The 13,005-nt window shown below is 34.5% G+C and overlaps 1 protein-coding gene across 1 annotated transcript in view; it reads left to right on the top strand.

The window, feature by feature from the left end:
* Positions 1-13,005, top strand: part of KIAA1549L (KIAA1549 like) — a 316,552-nt gene that overhangs the window by 85,523 nt on the left and 218,024 nt on the right. The window lies entirely within an intron of this gene.

Here is a 13,005-nt window from a genome sequence, read left to right as displayed (position 1 = left end):
GAGCTCCAGACACACAAGCAAACTCACTAGAATTGTGAGTAATAACTAGTCTATTGAATCTTAGTCCAGCAGGTTAATGCAGACTTCCCAACTGTCTCTATTTGAGAAGGACAGTCCCTGATTCTGAGTTCTGTCACTCTAAGACGGTAATATATCCCTATTGACAGAATTTCACTTAGCCCCACCCATGGAACACCCAGACACGCCCCAAAACTGCCAAGACACACCCACAATCCCACTGAATAACCACCCTTGATCCCACCCCTCCCAACACAGCTCCACCCACAAAATGGTGACCTCCTATGTCCCTGACACCCAGCCACAAATGCTTTAAAGACCAAATTCTGTAACCTATGTTTTCTTTAAAATGCTGCTCATTATTGCCTATATCAAATATTGATTTGCAGCATTTTGGAGAAAACGTAGTTTGCAGAATTTGCTTTTTGGTTTCAATAGGGTGCGAGGGGCAAACACATTTCTTACACAAAAACAATAATTTTTCATGTCCCTTTAAGTTCCTTTAAGTTCCTTTAAAATTGACTCCATTGCTCAATTGTGGCTTTATTCTAAGGCAGCTCTTACTGCCTTATGCTAAGTAATAAAAATTCCCTACAAATGAAGGCAATTTGCCTGAAGTTCTTCATTCACGTTAGCAGACAGACAATGATAAACACGCCTGTTACTGTTTGAAATAAATTAGCAGAAAATCTGTCTCCTGTAAATTACTTTTAAGACTCTTCTCAACAGATGGAGAGTGAATCGCTTTTCAAAACAATGGCTATTTATTGTCTAGGCTTCAAGTCAGAGTAATAGTCTAATCAGACTAGCTATGCTGGGGGAAAAAAATAAAAATAATATATCATGTTTCCAAAGCTGTAGAATAGAAATAAAAATATTAGCACAGACTGAGCAATGTATTGTTTTTAAACATAATTTTAGGCAACATAAGACTGACTTAAAGTGATATTAATGTATTCTTTAATATGCACCAGATGTATATCAGCAAGTATTAAAGCTGCACAGGAAGGTGGAAGGTCTTCTTAAATGGTGTTTCTGAATCAGCTTTTAATACTTTGCACTTTTAGCATATGAGCCCACCGAGGTTTAGTTTTCAACTAAGAATACCAAGAGAACATAGCAAATTTGATGATAAAAGTAAATTGGAAAGTTGTTTAAAATTGCATGCCCTACCTGAATCATGAAATTTCCTCTTTGACTAGGCTGTCCCTTTATTAAAGTGTTTATGTATGCAATATTTCACATTCCAATGTTCTTCACATAAAGGGATATGTTTTAAGTATTTATAAATAGAAGTTCATATATATATATATATATATATATATATATATATATATATATATATATATATATATATATCTGTATAGCTATACCTATTTATAATGATGTGTGTGTGTGTGTATGTATATATATATATATATATATATATATATATATATACACATTCAGATATAGATCTATATTGTACCAAAATGCCATCAGATATATATATATATATATATATATATATATATATATATATATATATATATATATATATATATATATATATATATATATAAAAATATAAATATGTATTCATGAATGTAGAACATATTCTTCTATGTGAAGAACACTGGAATGTGAAATATTCAAAATTCATGTCGGGTTGGTGCATTTAAGAAAATACTATAGGGTTTGCACGCAAGTAACTTATCACCCTCCATTGAAGTGTATAGGGGAATACGTTTAATGCAGTCGCGATATACAGACTTCAATGTTTTGCAAGTGTCAGGTTAGCGTTAATGCGAAAACTTTTTAATTTTGCCTTGTAATATGTGCGCTACATGGCGTGTGCAAAAAGCTTACTTATAGCGGAATTAACGCACAAGCGGGAGCGCAAACCACTTGTTCTCTAGCTATGGCTTTTAGGTACAAATACTACTTGGCTGATGGATTCTCCCTGTAAATGCCTATTGTCTGATATGTTTAATGATTTTTTGTATCTGACAGCTAATAAGCCTTATAAAGTTATACACAACTGATATTATTAGTTTCTATTTAACATAAATAGCTTTTGGTTCACAATATATCCAGCCAACAATGTATAAATGCTGCTCTTTCATATAGATAATTCAAAATTTTAAAGCACAGTCGGCCAGATTACGAGTTTTGCGGTGCTACCGTGCAGTTTATTCTCACCGCTCACTTACCTACAGCACTGGTATTACAGGTTTTTACAAACCCGGCATTAAAAGGCAAGAAGTGAGCGTAGAGCAAAATTGTGCTCCATACCACACTCCAATACCAGCGCTGCTTAAGTCAGCAGTGAGTTGGTCGTACGTGCTCGCCTTAGACATCAATGGGGAGAGCTGGCTGAGAAAAAGTCTAACACCTGCCAAAAAGCAGAGTAAATCTCAGTAATGCAGCCCCATTGATTCCTAAGGGGAAACTAAAGTTATGTTTACACCTAACACCCTAACATGAACCCTGAGTCTAAACACCCCTAATTTTACACTTTTTAACCCCTAATCTTACACTTATTAACCTCTAATCTGTTGCCCCCGACATCGCAGACACCTACATTATTCTTATTAACCCCTAATCTGCCGCTCCGGACACCGCCAACACCTACATTATATTTATTAACCCCTAATCTGCTGCCCCAACATCGCCGCCACCTACATTATATTTATTAACCACTAATCTGCCGCCCCCAATGTCGCCGCAACCTACCTACACTTATTAACCCCTAATCTGCCGGCCCCAACGTCGCCGCCACTATATTAAATGTATTAACCCCTAAACCTAAGTCTAACCCTAACACCCCCTAACTTAAATATAATTTAAATAAATCTTAATAAAATTACTATCATTTACTAAATTATTCCTATTTAAAACTAAATACTTACCTATAAAATAAACCCTAAGCTATCTACAATATAACTAATAGTTACATTGTAACTAGCTTAGGGTTTATTATTATTTTACAGGCAAGTTTGTATTTATTTTAACAAGGTAGAATAGTTAGTAAATAGTTATTAACTATTTAATAACTACCTAGCTAATAGAAATACAAATTTACCTGTAAAATAAAAGCTAACCTAAGTTACACTAACACCTAACACTACACTATAATTAAACAAATTAACTAAATTAAATACAATTAAATACATTAAATTAAATTAGCTAAATTACAAAAAACAAACAAACACTAAATTATAGAAAATAAAAAACAAATTACAGATCTTTAAACTAATTACACCTAATCTAATAGCCCTATCAAAATAAAAAAAGCCCCCCCCCAAATAAAAAAACCCTAGCCTAAACTAAACTATCAATAGCCCTTAAAAGGTAAAGTAATCAGCTCTTTTACCTGTAAAAAAAAATACAAACAACCCCCCCAACAGTAAAACCCACCACCCACACAACCAACCCCCCAAGTAAAATACTAACTAAAAAAACCTAAGCTCCCCATTGCCCTGAAAAGGGCATTTGGATGGGCATTGCCCTTAAAAGGGCATTTAGCTCTATTGCAGCCCAAAGCTCTAACATAAAAAATAAACCCACCCAATACACCCTTAAAAAAACCTAACACTAACCCCCTGAAGATCGCTTAATGTTCTGAAGACCGGACATTCATCCTCAACGAAGCGGAAGAAGTCTTCATCCAAGCCGGGTGAAGTGGTCCTCCAGACGGGCAGAAGTTTTCATCCAGACGGCATCTTCTATCTTCATCCATCCGACGCGGAGCGAGTCCATCTTCAAGACATCCGACGCAGAGCATCCTCTTCATCTGGAGTCTTCTTACTGAATGAAGGTTCCTTTAAATTACGTCATCCAAGATGGCGTCCCTTAGATTCCGATTGGCTGATAGAATTCTATCAGACAATCGGAATTAAGGTAGAAAAAATCCTATTGACTGATGCAATCAGCCAATAGGATTGAAGTTCAATCCTCTTGGCTGATCCAATCAGCCAATAGGATTGAGCTTGCATTCTATTGGCTGTTCCAATCATCTTGGATGACGCTATTTAAAGGAACCTTCATTTAGTAAGAAGACTCCGGATGAAGAGGATGCTCCACGTCGGATGTCTTGAAGATGGACCCACTCCGTGTCGGATGGATGAAGATAGAAGATGCCGTCTGGATGAAGACTTCTGCCCGTCTGGAGGACCACTTCGTCCCGGCTTGGATGAAGACTTCTCCCGGCTTCGTTGAGGACTTCGGCCCGGTTAGATGAAGACTTCTGCCGCTTCCTTGAGGATGGATGTCCGGTTTGCAGAACAGTAAGCCGATATTCAGGGGGTTAGTGTTAGGTTTTTTAAGGGTGTATTGGGTGGGTTTATTTTTTAGGTTAGGGCTTTGGGCTGCAATAGAGCTAAATGCCCTTTTCAGGGCAATGGGGAGCTTAGGTTTTTTTTAGTTATTATTTTATTTGGGGGGTTGGTTGTGTGGGTGGTGGGTTTTACTGTTAGGGGGTTGTTTGTATTATTTTTTTTTACAGGTAAAGAGCTAATTACTTTGGGGCAATGCCCCGCAAAAGGCCCTTTTAAGGGCTATTGATAGTTTAGTTTAGGCTATGTTTTTTTTTATTTTGGGGGGCTTTTTTATTTTGATAGGGCTATTAGATTAGGTGTAATTAGTTTAAAGATCTGTAATTTGTTTTTTATTTTCTGTAATTTAGTGTTTGTTTTTTTGTGATTTAGCTAATTTAATTTATTTAATTGTTTTTAATTTAGTTAATTTATTTAATTGTAGTGTAGTGTTAGGTGTTCGTGTAACTAAGGTTAGGTTTTATTTTACAGGTAAATTTGTATTTATTTTAGCTAGGTAGTTATTAAATAGTTAACTATTTAATAACTATTTAATAACTATTCTACCTAGTTAAAATAAATAAAAACTTGCCTGTAAAATAAAAATATACCCTAAGCTAGCTACAATGTAACTATTAGTTATATTGTAGCTAGCTTAGGGCTTATTTTACAGGTAAGTATTTAGTTTTAAATAGGAATAATTTAGTTAATTATAGTAATTTTCTTTATATATATAAATTATATTTAAGTTGGGGGTGTTAGGGTTAGACTTAGATTTAGGGGGTTAATACATTTAATATAGTGGCGGCGACGTTGGGGACGGCAGATTAGGGGTTAATAAGTATAATGTAGGTGGCAGCGATGTTAGAGGCGGCAGATTAGGGGTTAATAATATTTAACTAGTGTTTGCGAGGCAGGAGTGCGGCGGTTTAGGGGTTAATATGTTTATTATAGTGTCGGCGATGTCCGGAGCGGCAGATTAGGGTTTCAAATTTTTATTATAGTATTTGCGATGCGGGAGGGCCTCGGTTTAGGGGTTATAGGTCGTTTATGGGTGTTAGTGTACTTTTTAGCACTTTAGTTATGAGTTTTATGCTACAGCGTTGTAGTGTAAAACTCATAACTACTGACTTTAGAATGAGTTACGGATCTTGTCAGTAGAGGCTGTACCGCTCACTTTTTGGCCTCCCAGGACAGACTCGTAATAACAGCGCTATGGACGTCCCATAGAAAAAGGGTTTACGAAGTTTACCTAAGTTGGTTTGCAGTAAGGCCAAAAAAGTGTGCAGTGCCCCTAAACCTGCAAGACTCTTAATAGCCTAGTGAAAAAGCAGCGTTAGGACCTGTTAACGCTGCTTTTTCATCTTAACGCAAAACTCGTAATCTAGCCGAGTGTCTTTAAATAAAAACAATCTTTCACTAAGACTGAAAATATAAATGAATAAGGGGAGGCTGATTTGCATATTGTAGTAAGAATTTATTATAGCAGTTCATGTGACTATAAGCAGGTGTGCATTAAAGGGACATGAAACCCAACATTTTTCTTTCATGATTTAGACAGATCATACAATTTTAAACAACTTTCCAATTTACTTTGCTGAAAGGTTTATCTATGAAACCTCAGGAGCAGCAAAGAACCTGGATTCTAGCTGCGGATTGGTGGCTGCATATATATACCGATTGTCATTGGCTCACCCATGTAATCAGTTAGAAACCAGTAGTGCATTTCTGCTCCTTCAACAAATGATACCAAGAGAATGAAGCAAATTTGATAATAGAAGTAAACTGGAAAGATGTTTAAAATTGTATGTTCTGCCTAAATCATGAAAGAAAAATTTGGGGTTTCATGTCCCTTTAAGTAAAGCACAATTTTACAATATTGCATATGAATCCCATTTTTATATGTTTTCTGTTTATAAGGTATCCTTAATTAAGTGGCTGTTCCTTACATGAACATGAGACCCACAAAAAAATATTTCATGACACAGACAGACCATACAATTTTAAACAACTTTCTAATTTACTCCTATTAACTAATTTGCTTTGTATTCATTGTGTTGCTTGTTAAAAACATACCTATGTAGGGTCAGGTGCAGCAATGCGCTACTGGGAGTTAGCTGTGTATTGGCGGCTGCATATATATGACTCGTGTCACTGGTTCATCTGATGTGTTCAGCTAGTTCCCATTATTGCATTGCTGCTCCTTCGAAAAATGATACCAAGAGAGTGAAACAATTTTTTATAAAAGAAGTAAATTGGAAAGTTGTTTAAAATTCTGTGCTCTATCTAAACTATAAAAGAAAAATGGGGGTTTTATGTCACTTTAATCTTACATACACACACACACATATATATACAGTATATGTATATATTTCAACTATAGCAATATTTTTCCACCTATATATATATATATATATATATACACACAGTATTTACATATACAGTATATACACATATATACCGGTGTGTGTGTATATAGTGTATATATATATATATATATATATATATATATACAGTGTGTGTATATGTGTGTGTATATATATATAGTTACTTTAATATGATGGCCTCAGCTTTGTACATAGCGTACGTATATGCCAGCTCTACTCAAGTCACTGAATATTCCTAAACACAAGTAGTTTTATAGACAAATAATTAAAATTGTATATTAGATAATAAAGCTTGCCTTTTAAAGCCTTTTTGCATGTGCTCCTAAGGTGTCTTAGTATTTTTTTTACACTTTTGATTTATACTAGTTTCTCCTTAAAGCACGATGCCATCTAATTTCAATGAATTGGCAATTCAGTTGTTATTTATTTTTACTTATTATCTAGCTCCATAGCTTGTAGAAAACTATATTCAGCAGTACAGTAAAGAGACTTAAATCAAGTTTTATTGACAGAATAACCTGAATATGTCATTTCCCATATTGTGCTAACACATAGAAATAGATAATAGTAATATGACAATGTTGGTCCGTCATAATAATCTTCAGCTCCATCAAACAAAGCGCAGGCTAAAATCTCCATGACAACTGATGAAGATGGCAGAATCTCATCCCAGTGACCCCTGTGGTTGCTTTGTGATGAATTCATTCATGTTGAAATGCGCGTATGACTAAGATTTGTCTTTGACTCAGAGGACAGTTAAGTGTACAAATGATTTTAGTGTTTCAAGTGTTCAGATTATCGATGACTCATGAGCCAATCAGCCTAATGGGATTGTTAAACACTGGGTTGTGGGGACGTTGCTTTTTGAATCTGGGCAATTTTACCCTTAAGCCTAAAGGGTAACACAGTGGCAGCCTTTTTTAATCTCCATCTGGAAACTGTATGCTATAAATGTTATCCTGTGGTCCTGGCTTCCGGCACTGAATGTTATTTATGTGGAATAGCCAGGGAGTCAGCAGAGACCAACTGTTGTGCTAGAATCAGTTACTGTTTAACTACCATTATTTCACATTTTTGTTTTAAAATTACATTTTAATTAGGGCCTGGTGAAGAAGACAAAGACAGATTTTGATGCCTGAATAAAATGTAATATGGAATGATATACTGGAGGAAACAGATATAAACCGCACCTACACATAGAATGTTTCCCTTGATTGGTTTTGGTGCATTTTGTCATTTTTATCTGTATCAATCAGTAAGGTATACAGAAACCTACCTGACATAAAAGGAACATTAAAAAAAAATGTATTAATATAAGAGCACTCTATGGTGACCGCCTGATCGGCCTTATGGAAGAACCGGCCCTGATTCTTATGCAGAAATAAAATGATTTAGTTTGTTAGATATGTAGTTTTTTTACACTATGACCCAGTAGACGCACATACCCTCCAATTGCAGGTGGGACTGTCATGAGAAAATCTATATTTTAACGTGTTAAGTTTCAGCTTTTCTATATGTCTGACAGAAAATGCTCACATTCAATTGAACTTAATGGGACATTAAACACAATTTTTATTTATGCATCAAAAAGGATTCAGTGTGTTGAAAATGCAAAATAAGGACTTTAAAAGAATTTAAAACTCTCATTGTAAGAAAAATTAATTACAGTACTGTTTGCAGTCCCAGGACAAACCCTTTAAAATCCTTTTGAATATTGTTTATCTTACATTCTTTGCTGTTGCCAATAAAAGGACAGATATAAACATGTCCCTGCACTTATCAACCAATCAGCATTATTTAAGAGTAGAGGGGGGTCTTAACCCCTTGCTGCCAGAAGAAACAATGTATTACGGCCCTATCTGGCAGCCAATCGTCATCAGTTATTACAAAGTTGAAGATGCTCGTATCTTCTAGCCCTAGTGACTTGCCAGGTTTTCAGATTTACCTTTGTGTTTATGGGGATATGTGGTAAGACATCTCTAAAGTCTTCTGGTCCACAAACTTTCTAACTGCTTGTTTATGCGGGGTGAAATCTGTTTGTCCCGAGACTACATGAGAGATTTGCTAAACAGAGGTTTACTCTTGTTATCATAGCTGATATACCAGACTATATTATTATATATTGTGTTCTTTAATGCAGATTATTATTGGCTTACTGACCAGTGTGCTCATGCGTTTGAAATGTCCTTCTGCTTTCCTGGGCTGCTAAAATTATACTGATGCCAAATGCCTGATGTATGTTGGCCAGTTCCTTGATAAGGCTTAGTGGCAGGTTGTTTAGGAGCTTTATTGGTATGTTATTGTGAAACAATATACTGCTATGTATTAAAAGAGACATTACTCTCAAAATGTGCTGCCCATACAATGCTTAATTATGTGTTGTTAAAATACTTTTATTATGTAGTTTGCTGTAGTTTTCCTCTGAAAATGTGTCTTTTTCCACACTGAAAATGTGTTTTTTCCACACTGTTCCCGGAAAGGCTAGGATGCATCATGCATCCTGAACTTTCACCCTTCAACATCCTACACTGTGATTGTTTGATCTGACCATAATTTGCAAACATCAAAAATTAAAAAGATAAACATATTAAAGGTACATGAAACCCAAAATTTTTTATTTTTTTTATTTTTAATGATTCAAATAGAGCTTGTGATTTTAAACAACTTTCCAATTTAATTATTTTATCCAATTTGCTTCATTCTCTTGGTATTCTTTTTTGAAGGAGTAGCTATGCACTACTTGGAGCTATATGAAGACATCTGGTGAACCAACAAAAAGAGGCATTTTTGGGAAGTTGTTTAAAATCACATGTTCTGTCTGAATCATAAAATAAAATGTTTGGGTTTTATGTCCCTTTAAAGATATTGTACAATATGTATTTCCCTGGATTTTAGAGCTTTAAAGGACCAGTAAATACAGTAGATTTGCATAAACAACAAATACATTATAAAATGCAACAGCACTTAGTTTGAACTCCAAATGAGTAGCAGATTTCTTTCTGACAAATTTCAAAGTTATGCCTATTTCCACAACCCCTGTATCATGTGTCAGCCATCAGCCAATCACAAATGCATATACGTATATTCTGGGAATTCTTGCACATGCTCTCAGTAGGAGCTGGTGACTCAAAAAGTGTAAATATAAAAAGACTGTGCATATTTTGTTAATGGAAGTAAATACAAAAGTTGCTTAAATTTGCTGCTCTATTTGAATCATAACATTTTTGACTTGAGTGTCCCTTTAAACACATTTATTTTTTTCCATTATTGGTTATTATTAAAGGTATATGTTTGTTTATGTGCAGCAAAAGAACAATATCATTAAAGGGATATTACGCATGCTAAATATTAGATGTATTCAAAGCAAAGATTAGCTTGAAAATTATATGTAGATGTATATTTTATAATTATGTTAGTTGTTTAAATATAAAATAATATCCAGAATATAGGTATAAATGTTTAGTTCCTATGATTTATTTTAATTTATAGGAACTAAACATTGAAACTTATATTCTTGATATTATTTTGCTGTACTTTTCCTGTAATTTATCTCTGGTTCCACCAATATGACAATGACAGATCTTGTCTGCTAAAATAAGGCAACAGGTTGGGGGAGTTTGGTAATTGAAAAACAACGGCAGCTAACAAGGTTTTAATGTATTCAGAAAGTTTTCATGCTTGGCTGATGTGTTCATTTATTGCAAGACTATAGAAAATTATATATGCATTAATTATATATGCATTAATTATATATGCAATTTTAAAATAACTTTCCATTATACTTCAATTATCTAATTTGCTCTCTACTGTTGGTTTCCTTTGTTGAAAGATATAACTAGGCAGGCTCAGGAGCAGAAGTGTGCTATTGGAAGCTCACTGCTGATTGGTGTCTGCACATATTTGCCTTTTGTCATTGTCTCTTGATGTGTTTAACTTGCTTCCAGTAGTGCCTTGGTGCTTCTTCAACAAAGAATACTAAACAAATTAAGCAAATTTGATAACAGAAGTATATTATTATTATTATTATTGGTTATTTGTAGAGCGCCAACAGATTCCGCAGTGCTAAGTGTATTGGAAAGATGATAATTAAAAAAAGAATGTTTTACCGAAATCATGAAAGAAAAGTGTAGGGTTTCATGTTCCTTTAAGCTCATTATTTCTACTTTATTACAATACTGAAACGTCTCCTAACATACGCTATTTGCTTGGTCCATTTAAAGGGACAGTATACTGTAAAATTGTTTTACCTTAATGTGTTGCCAAATACTTTTTTAACCAACTGCAGAGCATAAAATGTATGAGAATTTGCTTTTTGAGGTGTATTTGTGTATATGAAATAGCCGATTTTGTGTTTTGAAGCCACAACTTAATAAAATGGGTTGAGCTTGTAGGTATAATCAGATCTCATTACTTTATCACATTGTGTACATGTACATGCTTCTTTATCTTATATCTGTCCACAAACCAAAGACTAATACTCGGAGAGAACAATAGAAAATTAACATTTTATTTCTTTATCTCTTCTATACCTCACTGGGACTTTTTCTTCTACTGGCTGTGTTTACATAGCTTATCTATAGCTTGGACCTAAGGCTAGAAACTTTCAGTATAGGTGGGGATACCACCGACTAAATCAAATATTTCAAATGCCAAAATAAGGGTAAAGGAAATACTTGTAAATAATTTAATACACTCCAGCTGGTAAAGAAGATTATTGGGAAAAAATTAAAGGGGAGGACATTTTTTAGTAAACTGTCCCTTTAATATAGTTCCCCTGTTGCACCTTTTCTAGTGTTCTGCACTGGACTGTAGTATCTTCTACATCTACTACACAATCCTTCTTCTTTTTAAAATGTTATTTGAACTCTTATCTATTCAGAGAAGCTTGCCAGCTGATTGCTGTCCATAACATACACATACAGTACAACTGTTCATTTGGTTCATGCTTCTGCCTAATGCAAAGTCAGATTCTTTCCTAAAGATACTACATGTGACCAGATGTGATTGCAGGCCAAGTTCCTGATTACTTCTGGGTCACTGCGTAAACTTACTTTGCTCTTGTTGTTGGAAGTGCACTTAAAGGGACAGTAAACCTTAAAATTAATGTTATATAATTCTGCACATAGTGCAGAATTATATAACATTATATTAGCCAAACTTTATAACCCATAATATTCCCTTTTCATTTTTAACAAAAAACGCTGTTTTACGGACCCGCTCTCTGTTATAAAGTTTGGCTAATATAATGCTATATAATTCTGCACTATGTGCAGAATTATATAACATTAATTTTAAGGTTTACTGACCCTTTAAGCTCTACTGCACCAGCATTTTACAGTGCAGCAACTACTGCAAGGCAGCTTTACAAACAGCTGTTTTAGTTAAAAAAATGGTTAAATATATTTATCAGGAACACTACCAAACACGGCTTCCTTAAAAACTATAAGTCCCCTCTATAGTTAACTAAAACCAACAAATTAAAGAAAGAGCAAATTAATGCAGGTTTGGATAGATCTGTATCTTATATATTTTGGTCTCTATTTCATTATAATCATTATAATATATTATTAATACTATGTTAAAACAAACATACATAAAAATAATTAATAAACGACACTGATGTCTGGAAATATATAAAAATGTAAAAAACTCAATACTAGTATATACTAATCGTTCCGAGGAATATGTAGGTTGCCATATTGCCGCTTTTTAAGGGAGGACACTTATGAAGAATACATATATCAGGGGCTGTTTAAAGAAATGTTTGAATAATGTTCCATTATATGAACCCTTACATATGTATTTTTCATATGTGTCTCCCTTAAAGCAGCAATATGGCAACCCTATGCATATGGTGTCCATTAGCCAAGTATTAGCATGCCCTTATATAAAACATGTGAGACTTCTGACTAGGGCTTTACTTAGACTGTAGTGGATGAAGAGTTGGGGAGGGGGGAAGTTTTCATTTCATTCTTGGACCTGGGCAGCACTGGTGCAGATCTGTTGGGTGTTTCTTAGATGCAGTAACAACAAAAAGGAGTAATGAAGGCACCATAAGCAATTGCAATTTAAAAAGGCCATAGTTTATTGATAGTACATTGGGTAGTACACTAGCATAGCCATACTCTGTGTCAGGAAGACAAAAGATTTGACACATTTCCTGAACTATGATAGAGCATGCAGGTTTAAACAACTTTTAATTTTACCCATAAACAAAATGTGCACAATATTTTTATATGCACACTTTCTGAGGCACCAGCTCCTACTGAGCATGTGCCAGAATTCACAGAATGTACAGTATAAGC

This window comes from Bombina bombina, chromosome 7 (genome assembly GCF_027579735.1).
Source record: "Bombina bombina isolate aBomBom1 chromosome 7, aBomBom1.pri, whole genome shotgun sequence".
NCBI lineage: Eukaryota > Metazoa > Chordata > Amphibia > Anura > Bombinatoridae > Bombina > Bombina bombina.
The sequence above is the reverse complement of the archived record's forward strand: the minus strand, read 5'-3'. Positions and strand labels throughout refer to the sequence as shown.